Source organism: Hyaena hyaena, unplaced genomic scaffold (genome assembly GCF_003009895.1).
Source record: "Hyaena hyaena isolate Hyena2069 unplaced genomic scaffold, ASM300989v1 scaffold_72, whole genome shotgun sequence".
In the NCBI taxonomy this organism is placed as follows: Eukaryota; Metazoa; Chordata; class Mammalia; order Carnivora; family Hyaenidae; genus Hyaena; species Hyaena hyaena.
The window spans coordinates 1-10,618 of NW_024080703.1; the positions used below are offsets into that span (position 1 = coordinate 1).

The 10,618-nt window shown below is 35.7% G+C and overlaps 1 pseudogene; it reads right to left on the minus strand.

Moving 5' to 3' along the window:
* Positions 1-9,746: 9,746 nt before the first annotated feature.
* Positions 9,747-9,874, minus strand: LOC120232385 (annotated as a pseudogene).
* Positions 9,875-10,618: the final 744 nt, after the last annotated feature.

Here is a 10,618-nt window from a genome sequence, read left to right on the forward strand (position 1 = left end):
TCTCTCTCTCTCTCTGTCTCTCTCTCCTCTCTAAAATAGCAAATAGAAAAAAATTTTTAAAGAGGGTAAAAGAAAGGATTGCTAAAATACCAGAAGGGACTAAGTGCCTAAGATGAAAAATAAATGCACACATTCACTTTATTTGCTGTATGAATCCTTTCTCTTTTTGAGGGTGTCAACACAAAATTCCCATTTATCTGGTAACAAAATCAACTGAAAAACTCCAAGAATAACTATTCATTACACTTTCCTGGTAATTAATATTTACTGTATTTTACCAAAGACTTTGTCTGTGACAGATTGACACAATACAAACTGAACAAATAAGTTGAAAACATTTACTCCTTTGCTATAGATGGTTTGAAATGCATTGCTCTAGGCCAAGGGTTTTCAGAGTGTGGTTCAATGACATTGGCTCAGTAGCTCCTGTATACCTTTGGAAGTTATTTGAAATGCAAATTTTCTGACCATACCCTAGATTACTGAATCAGAAACTCAGCAATCTGGGGGTTAAAATCCTAGATGATTCTGGTGTTTGTAGTCAGAGAACTACTACTACAGGTCATGTTACTTTGTTAACTAACACTTACACACCTCATAGTTATGTCAGGCATATTGTAAGCATTTGTATGCATAAAATCATCCAATGGTAGGTTTATATTCCCATTTTACAGACAGGGTGATGAAGGTCCAGAGGGGTTAAATGACTAACCTAAGGCCACACAGCTAATAAGTGTCAGTTACAGTGGCTCCAGAGTCCATGCTTTCAACCACTATACTATAAAGCCTAAGATTGATCAAATAAGTCAATAAGAGATTAGGTATTTACCAGCTAGTATATTAAGTTTATCAAGAAATAACTGCTTAAACATAATGTAATAAAGTATCTTTAAAAAGTTAGGTAACAACACTAATTTTGTTAGCATTTGCACCATGAAGACAGGATTCTATAGCAGGGGTTGATCAGAGCTTTTTATATCATAATACCAGCTAGCAACCTTTTTGTCATGTGAAAGCTCTGCACTGTTGGCATATATAATTCCTTGTTTACAGGTAACCAGAAAAATATTCATTGGATTCTTAGTATATGCCAGACATTATGCTACACATTAGGGAAGGCAAAGATGTATAAGACATAAGATAACACATACAAAGTACTTCAGATATATGATATGGAGAATCACAAAATAAGTGTCAGCTCTCATCATCAAAGAGATCCTTTTCTTGTTGTTTATAATGGAGACAGAAACACAGGAACTCAACTACAAAGCCAAGCACGATACGATAATACTGCGGTAGAGAAGTGACAATTGTAACACTCAGTTGTTCTGTAGTATTTTTCCCTAAATTCATTAATAGTGTTAATAAGAGAGATAATCTCCTTTTCTCCCTTTGTCTTAATTTTTTTTTTTTTTTTAATTTGAGAGACAGAGACAGAGTGAGAATCAGAGAGGGGCAAAGGGAGAGAGAATCTTAAGCAAGTCCCAAGCTCAGCATGGAGGCCCATGTGGGGCTTTGACCCCATGACCCTGGGATCATGACCTGAGTTGAAATCAATAATTGGACATTCAACTGACAGAACTAGCCACCCACCACTCTCCCTTTCTCTTTTTGCTCTTCCTCCCTGAAGCCCAGGACTCTGAAGCCAGGACTTCATTTCTCAATGTTTTTAGAATGTCACCATATGACTTTTTTCAGGACGGAATCATGGATTCATTTCTTTCAAATACAAAAGGGCAGAAATAAAATATATTTTTCTAAGGAAGAACTGAGAAAACACTGAAAGGGAGAAGGAAGACTTCCTTGAAGCCAAGATTCTCAAAGTGAAAATAATGCCATTTAAACATTACCTGAAAATTGTACAATTTGCCAACATTCAGCATTCAACTTTGACTTTCAACATTCTATTTAAATAGAGTAGGACAAGAAGGTGAAATAAAATGGTGAAACATTGACCAAGTGAAGGGAAAATAATTCCAGTACTACTCAATGTTGCTGACAGCTGCCAAAAAGTCTGGGTTTAATCCATTTTTGTAGCTTATATTCTTTAATTAAAATTCTATCTGAGCTTATATCACAGATCAATTCAGTGTTAGTCCTGAAGATCTGTACTGTCTGTCTACAGCAGGTAATTATCAAATCTTTCATTTGCTTTATGATGGCAGAAGGAGCCCAAGTCACTGCATGACTGGTACAGTGACAATGGCAGAAGGGCACACGGACACAAGCATGCCTGAATCTGGACTGACTAGGACTTGAAGGACAATAACCATCATCTTAGTCACTATTCTAACAGAGACAGTCATTTGGCCACTGAAGGTACAATTGTTTGGAGGGGATACATGATCTACTGTAGACTGTAGAATAGTTATCCCAAAGTCTGAAAAGTCACCATCAATTATTAGAAAAGTTGCAGTTTATTCATAAGGGCTCCCTACCAACTGCACTAAGATACTGTCTGAATCTAGTGTGAAGTCCTCAACAACAAGAAAATGAGAGAAATAGCCAAAATTTACACACTCTCAGAGAGGACCCAAGTTCTAATTTTTGCCCTGACCCTACGCTTTCCTTTGGTGTTTATAAAGAGAAGTCCTAATACCTATTTTTTCACTAAAACAATGAGTGCACTGGATGTATTCTGATCTAAGTTCAACCACTCCACTTATTGGATGCCATATTTAAGGACCATTTAATGGCTTCCTTTATGACAATATTCGCTTCTCTCCTGCACCATCATTTTCCATCTCTACGGGATCATTCCATAGCCATGCAAACATGTCAATTAGCTCATTAAAAAAAAAAGTATCTTGGCCTACAACTTCCTCCAGTACTCCAATTCTCTACTTCTCTACTTCTCTTTCCTGCAAAATGTGTAGAAAGAGGGTTTTACCTGCTATCTTTATTTCATCTTCTCCATTTATCACTCACCACTGTTCCAAAACAGGTCCGGTCAGGACCATCTCAACATTCCAGATTCAGCAGCCAATTCTTGTTCCTATTTTACAAGACTAGTCTGCAGCATCTGAAGGAATTAATCTTTCTCTCTCCTTCTATAAACATAATGTGTACATTCAATTGATCCTACTCATACTTCCTTGCTAGGTCATTCCCAGTCTCTTTTATTGGACCCTCTTTATCTTCTGCACCTCCAATCATCACAGCCTATCTTTCTGTCTGTCTGTCTGTCTGTCAGTCTACCTAGTATCTATGCCTTGTGATTTTATATAGAGATACAATAGATGACCATACCCATTTATCCACCACTCTGCTTAAGAAAGAGAATATTACTATTCACTACAAGCTTCCAATAAAGGAAGCCCCTCTTCCTCTTTGAGCCCATGCTCTCCCCTCCTTTTCAGGCAACCATCATCCTGCATTTCGTGTTTGTCATTTGCCTGCTTCCTTAGGGTTTCCCTCATATGCTTATATGATACACACAGATACACATAGACAATGTCATTCCATATAAATGGAACCATACAACATTCTGAGATTTTTAGCATGTATTCTTTAAGGTATACATTATAGGATTCATATTATTAATTACAAATATTTTAATAGGTATTATATGGAAAAGGATATAATAAAATTGAGAAAGATAGAGAAATGCTCCATTTTAAATGCAGATCTCAGAGCCTTATTAAGAGATGTTCACTGTGAATCCTTATGTAGGAGCATTTACCAAATACACTTGACCTCTTCTTTTTTTAGAGCATCTTTTATTTTAGAGCATCTGATGAAATGCCGTGCTTACATTGGAAGGCAAAGTGTGCAACTGTTTTGAGAGAAACCCACACGATCAGCAAAGCCTCCCCTCCCCTTCTCACGATAAACAAAAGCACTTGTATGCAGGCTGTGTTAGGTCACAGCCAGACTCCACTGGCATGCCTGACATGTTAAATGGACAAGATCAAGATCAGAACAAGTATTTTTTCCCGCATTTCTGTAAGTGTGATGACAAGTGGATACTTTCATATAGAAATTTAAGTGCAAAGAATGAAGAAAGTCAAAGTCAAATTTAAAGTCAGTTTTGGATTAAAATGTCATCTGAACATATCTATATTTCAGCTAATTATATTTATATTACTGCTGAAGCCTAGAGATGGCATGCAAAATAAATTTCATTTTGGGATACTCCTAGAGAGACAAATCATAGAGATTTATACATATTTAATCATAAATTATATTTTCTTTAAATAATCTATATTAATATGTTAATATAATTACTTATAACAATGAACAATTAATACATTTTAGGTTAACATATTAAATAAATATGTACATTAACATACGTTTCTGATATGTTCTAGGAAAGTAATCTGTTTTTTATCCCAGAAGTTCACACTGACCTTTCTAATTTAAGTTATAGTCCAAATGATTTCTTCAATCATACTTACACCAGCCTCAGAATGCTCTGAGGTTGGGTTTTTGTGAATATGATTCTATGTAAGTATTACGTCTTGATTTTTTTTCCTTTTTTGCTATTTTAAGTAATAAATCTACTTTACTGAATTGTGACTCTTTAGTGACAATGTGTAGTCCCTGACATTTAAGGTATGATTTGCCTTGTCAAAACGTCATCTTCTTGTCATTAAAAAAAAAAAAATACTCTTTACTGTTTTAAATGATGTTTCTAAGTCTTCCACAACTTTTTCCTCTAATAGCTTTGAAGGGGAAACTATTTTTTAAGACACATTGCTAATGTCAACTCTAGCAACTATTTTTCTGTTTGTAACTATTTTCTGAATTATCTGTTATACATCTTTAAGAGTATTTTTACCTTCTTATGCCAAATTATTCATGCATAAGGCTACAAAGATGAACTTAGACCTCACAGTATTGGTAGTTTGTTAAGATGAGAATGTTTTCCAGAGACTATTAAAGTTGTCTTAGATCACATGTTCACATTTAACACCTAAACCTAAAGTATACATTTGTTGGTCTTATTATTAATTGAAAATAAAACCTCCAAACTTCAGAAATAGTTAATTACTTATATGTCTTGGGCCACACAGGAAAATTTAAGATACATTTTTACAATCAGAGGAGACATAGTAACCATTGATAAAGAGACAAAATGTGTTTCTGCTGTGTTTTTTCCCATGGTCAAAGACATTATCCCACAAATTCTAGCAAGGGAGTTAGAAATAAACTGATACTTTACTTTCTCCCTCTCTCCCTTGATAGATAGATAGATAGATAGATAGATAGATAGATAGATAGATAGATTTTTACTAGAGAGCTACAACATACTAGCTATGTCATTGATGCAAAGGTACAATTTCTTATCTTTTGACTCAAACCATTTGACTGTCAAATTCTCTACCATTGCCAGAGCCAGCATCTCCTTATTTGTTGCTATTAAGGCGTTTTCAGGATCATTTATTATGTGTTTAGTCTACTACCAAACTGTGACATTTCTACCTTCACATCATCACTGAATCTGTCTCCTGTTGGTTCCAGTAGAAATGCTCTGCTATTGTGGTGGCTTATTCTCACTTTAATGTTCTAATTTTTGAGTTAGTCTCTCTCTGTTTATTAAAGAACAATGAGTTCCTTAGCTTCCTTTCACCGAAGAGTTGACATTTGAGCACAGATTTAAAGATGGGGAGTTACTCATGGAGACATGTGGGTTAAGTTATCTTAAGCAGTTAAGATGGCTCCAGGAAGAAGAAACAGTCAATGTCAAGGCTGTGAGGGTAGGTGCATTTCAGACCTACTAAAGGAAGAACGTCAAAACCAGTATTGTTGCAACACAGTAAGAGAGGAAGAGAGGAGGGGAGTATGAGGTCAAAGGATAAAGTGGGGCCAGGTCATATAAGACTTTGTAGGCTAGAATTAAAGTCTCTATTATTGGTCTGGATTTCTTTTTACCTCTCCATAGGGAACTCAGAGATAAAAACAGATACACAGCTATATGATTACATAGGTGTATACGCATGTGTGTAGGTTGCTTTAGTTAGAACTATGTTGAAACTCAACAATTTTTAATGTGCTATAATGGAAGTAGATGCAGCAGACATGGTCCTACTTTTGAAAGGCTTACAATTAAAAAGTGTGATTATAACAGATCTATTCATTGGAGAATAAATACTTGGCATAGGAGGGCCAAAAGGGAACTGGTGAATATTCCTATAGAAACAAAGTGTCTTCCCAGATTGGAGAAAGAGATTTGGAGACATGTCATCTTTGTGGATGTATCTAAGTAGCACACTAGCCAAGGAAGATAGCCAGAGCTAAAAAAGTGTGGTAAAAGAGGAAGGTGAAGCCTCGGATCATAATATCACCTAAATTTGTGGCTTCATGTGATCTCAAAATAAAGAAGTAGCCTGCTTCAATCTATTCTTTCTATTGCTTTCCATTTAATTCTTCATAAAATAGTGACCTATAAAAACTGCTTTCTTCAAATATGAAAAGTAGCAAGTCAAAACCACAATGAGATACCATTTCATACCCATTAGTATGGCTATTGAAAAGAAACAGAAAATAACAAGTGTTGGTAAAGATGTGGAGAAACTGGTCCCCATGCATTGCTGGTAGGAATGTAAACTGCTGCAGCTGCTTCAGAAAATTGTTTGGCAGTTTCTTAAGAGTTAAATTACCATATGATCTGGCAATTTCACTCCTAGATATATACCCAAAAACTGCAAGATGGGACTTGGATGCTTATACACCAATGTTCATAGCAGCATTATTTACAATAGTCAAAAGGCAGCAACAACCCAATGTCTATCAATAGATAAATGGTAAAGAAGATGTGGTATTATACACACAATGGAATATTATTCAGCTATAAAAAGGAATGGAATTCTGACTTGTGCTACAACATGGATGAACCCTGAAAATATTATGTTAAGTGAAATAAGCCAGGCATAAAGGGACAAATACCATATGACTTCACTCGTATGAAGTATCTGGAAGAGGCAAACTCAAGACAGAAAGTAGGTTATCAACAACTAAGGTAAAGGAGGAATGCAAAGTTATTATAGAATGGACAGAGTTTTAACTTGGGATGATGAAAAGTTCTGGAACTAGACAGTGGTAATGATTGTAAACACTGTGGAGGTACTTAATGCCACTTAATTGTACATTAAAAATGAATAAAATGGTAAGTTTTTATTTACTTATATTTTGCCACAATAAAAAAGAAATATCACATGCATACACACACACACACACACACACACACACACACACACACACACACACACCCCAGAAAGGAACCAGCACAGACTCTTTGTTTAAACAGTGGAGGAAAAAGACATGAAGAATGGACAACAAAAGTGATGTTACACAAGAAAATTGGCACAAGTTCAAATAAATAAAATTCCCACAGCGTCAGAGAAATTACAAAAAACATGTTCCTTCCGATAAAGAATGTTAAAGAAAAAGATATTACAGTCAAAGAAGAGATAAGAAAAACAGAGAAAAAGTGATAAAATTGCTTCAAGAAAGCTGGAGAAGTGAGAAAGTGGAAAAGAAAAAAGAAATAAAAACAGTAGAGAGGTTAAAGGAATATTAGAATCTACTCAAGCAGAATAAACACACCTGAAAATACCAAAAAGATTATGGAACAAAGACTTGATGCAAACACACAAAGCAGGGGCACCTAAGGGTGGCTCAGTCAATTAAGCGTTGAAATTCCCTCAGGTCATAATCTCAGGGTTCGTGGGTTTGAGCCCTGTGTCAGGCTCTGGGCTGACAGCTTGAAGCCTGGAGCCTGTTTCAGATTCTGTCTCTGTCTCTCCCTGCCCCTCCCCTACTCATGCTCTGTCTCTCTCTCAGAATTAAATAGATGTTAAAAATATATATGTATATAAAACACCACACAGGGCAAAATAGAAAAAAGCAAAGATATATAGATGACTAGAAACATTATAAATACAGAAGGAAAAGAAAATCCAATGTATGCATAATTCCTATTCCTGTATAAGGAACAAAAAATTAAATGTATCTATTTTTAAATTCCAGGAATAGAAGAGGTCTTACATCTATATATTGAAAAGAAACACCATGATCCAAGAAAAAAAATAACAGAATGATAAATTTCAAGGTAATTTCTAGTTTATTTAATTGTAACACTGAAGAATGACTTACTGGCATGTAGGCAGAAATATCAAGTCATCCACAGGAGGGAGAAATCAGGCTATTTCAAGAGCTGTAAATATTCAGATAATGGATGTAAAGTTCTGAGCGATACAAAATGTGTCTTGAAATTTTTATACTCAAGGAAGTTATTTTTCATGTATAAGGACATTGGGTAGAGATTCTCAAGCATATAAAATTTCAAGAACTCTGGAACTTTTCCTTCATGAAAAACCTATTAATGAAAAGCAAGGGACAAATCAAAATAAAGGACTAGTAATGAAAACCCAGGTTACAAAGATTAGTGGAAAATATTAAATCCATTTAACAAACCTAAGATCAAACAACTATGTGAATAATAGTTTCAAAATTGGAGGCACCTTATATGTGTGCTATAAATGCTGAACAATTAGAAAAGTATTAACTAACAAAAATCAAAAAGTAGAAGGGCAAAAGGAACCGTATTTAAGCTTGATTTCTTACTGTCCCCGCTGAGGTCAAGTGATACTGCTTAAAGTTGAAACATAGCTAAGTGAAAAAGAATTAACCCAACTTTTAAAACATGTTATAGTCCTTTTTAACTTTAGAAAGCTCTATTAGAACTAATAATGCTTGCTGTGAAGATTCATTTATATAAAAATCAGTAATATCTTTAGTTTTGCTTCAGTTTTTTTTTGTTAAAACAGTAAAGATTATGATTAAGTTTCTATTAAAAACATCATAGATGTGTATCCTGATTTTCCCCACTCATCCATTTTCTATTTCAATTTATAAATGTGCATACACAGATGTCTCAAATGATCAAATGCATATAGTGATTATTTCTGAATGATAATGAACTTTGGTTGTGTTTGGTTGTGGCTTTTTCATTGTGCTTAGTCTGCAAACAATAGTAGTCTATTTCCCAAAAACAACCGAGGATTTTTAAGAGGCATACAGTCTAATTGGTATTTATTTTGGAAAAACTTTAAACACTGTTGCTTTTTTACTGACAAACCAAAGCCAGGTGTCCAATTCTCAATGATTTAAGGCTTTCAGTTTATTCAAACTCTTTCAGCTAAAGGAAGATTATTAGTTAATTACCAACATACCACTGATCCAAGACCCTTAACAAGACACCCTGAAATACGCACACTGGATAGCCTCTGTACTTTTTTAAGTAAATGACCACAGCGGTAATTTGCAAACTACCATTGTTTGCAAACTAAGCACAAACTCCATCTTCTCTCTGGTAGGTTCTGGAAAGAGTACAGGAACAAGTGGAAAAATGGACCTGCACAGAATTCCAAGACATTTATGACCATATCTTTGATTCCTCTAACCTATCCTATAAAAGGGAACGAAATGGGCACCTGGGTGACTCAGTCGGTTAAGCTTAGGACTCTTGATCTCTGCTCAGGCTGTGATTCCACAGGTTTGTGAGTTCAAGCCCTGTATTGGGCTCTGTGCTGACAGTGCAGAGCCTGTTTGGGATTCGTTCTCTCCCTCTTTGCCCCTCCCCAGCTCTCTGTCTCTCTTCCCCTCTCTAAAAACAAATAAACCAAAAAAGAGAACAAAGGGTCTTAGTGTCAAATTCTTTTGATCTCAACATGTTTAACCAATATCCCTGAAATTTACTAGCAGTTTGGAGATTAAGAGTCTTCTATTCCCTGGGACGCCTGGGTAGCTCAGTCGGTTAAGCGTCAGACTCTTGATTTCAGCACAGGTCTGTGCTCTCTCTCTCGCTCTCAAAATAAACTGATAAGAACAGATACTACACTTGATCTTAGCCAAAAGGCCGAGAAGCTCTCTCTTTCAAAATAAATAAATAAACTGAAAAGAAAAAAAAGTATCTTCTATTCCCATACTCTTTGAGCTACCTTGGCATGAAACAACTATCCCCACACTACTGTTTTCTTGACAGTACTGCTATGCTCATGAACATTTAACTTACCTTCCAATTTACTTTTTCTCTTTTGCTCTGGTATCCATCCAAATGGATCTAAATGACACCAAGTAATATGCAGTCTAGATAAGCTTAAAAAACTGTTTTAAGGATGGAATCTTTGCACTGAGGAGAAATCTTACAAAAGCCTCTAGATAACTGAGGTTTGAGAAACACTGGCCTAGCTGTAAAATGGGGAACTTGGTGCCCTATGTTTGTCACAATGGAACTGAATCTGTCTCAGTACTGAATTGCTACCATTTCTCCCTAAAAAGAACCAGGGCTCCTTGGAGAAAAGGCTGATACAGGGCTGGGGTAGGGAAAGTACTTTCTGTTGCACTATAATGAAGAGAAGTACTCAGAATAATGGGGTAATATGGAAAGAATGCAGGAGCCAGCTTCAAGGGGCTCTCCCTGGCCATATTTCAGTTAATTTGAGCTTTAAAATAAATAATAATGGAAATAACCGTAATAATAACAACAATATGCTCAGCCACTTTAGCTCTATTCTCACGATCACATTCTCACTCCCTCTCCCTGCTTTCAACTCTCTCTCCTTTATTTCCCTCCCCTGAAGCTTTATGCTCAGAACAGTTCGGTCTTGCTTTC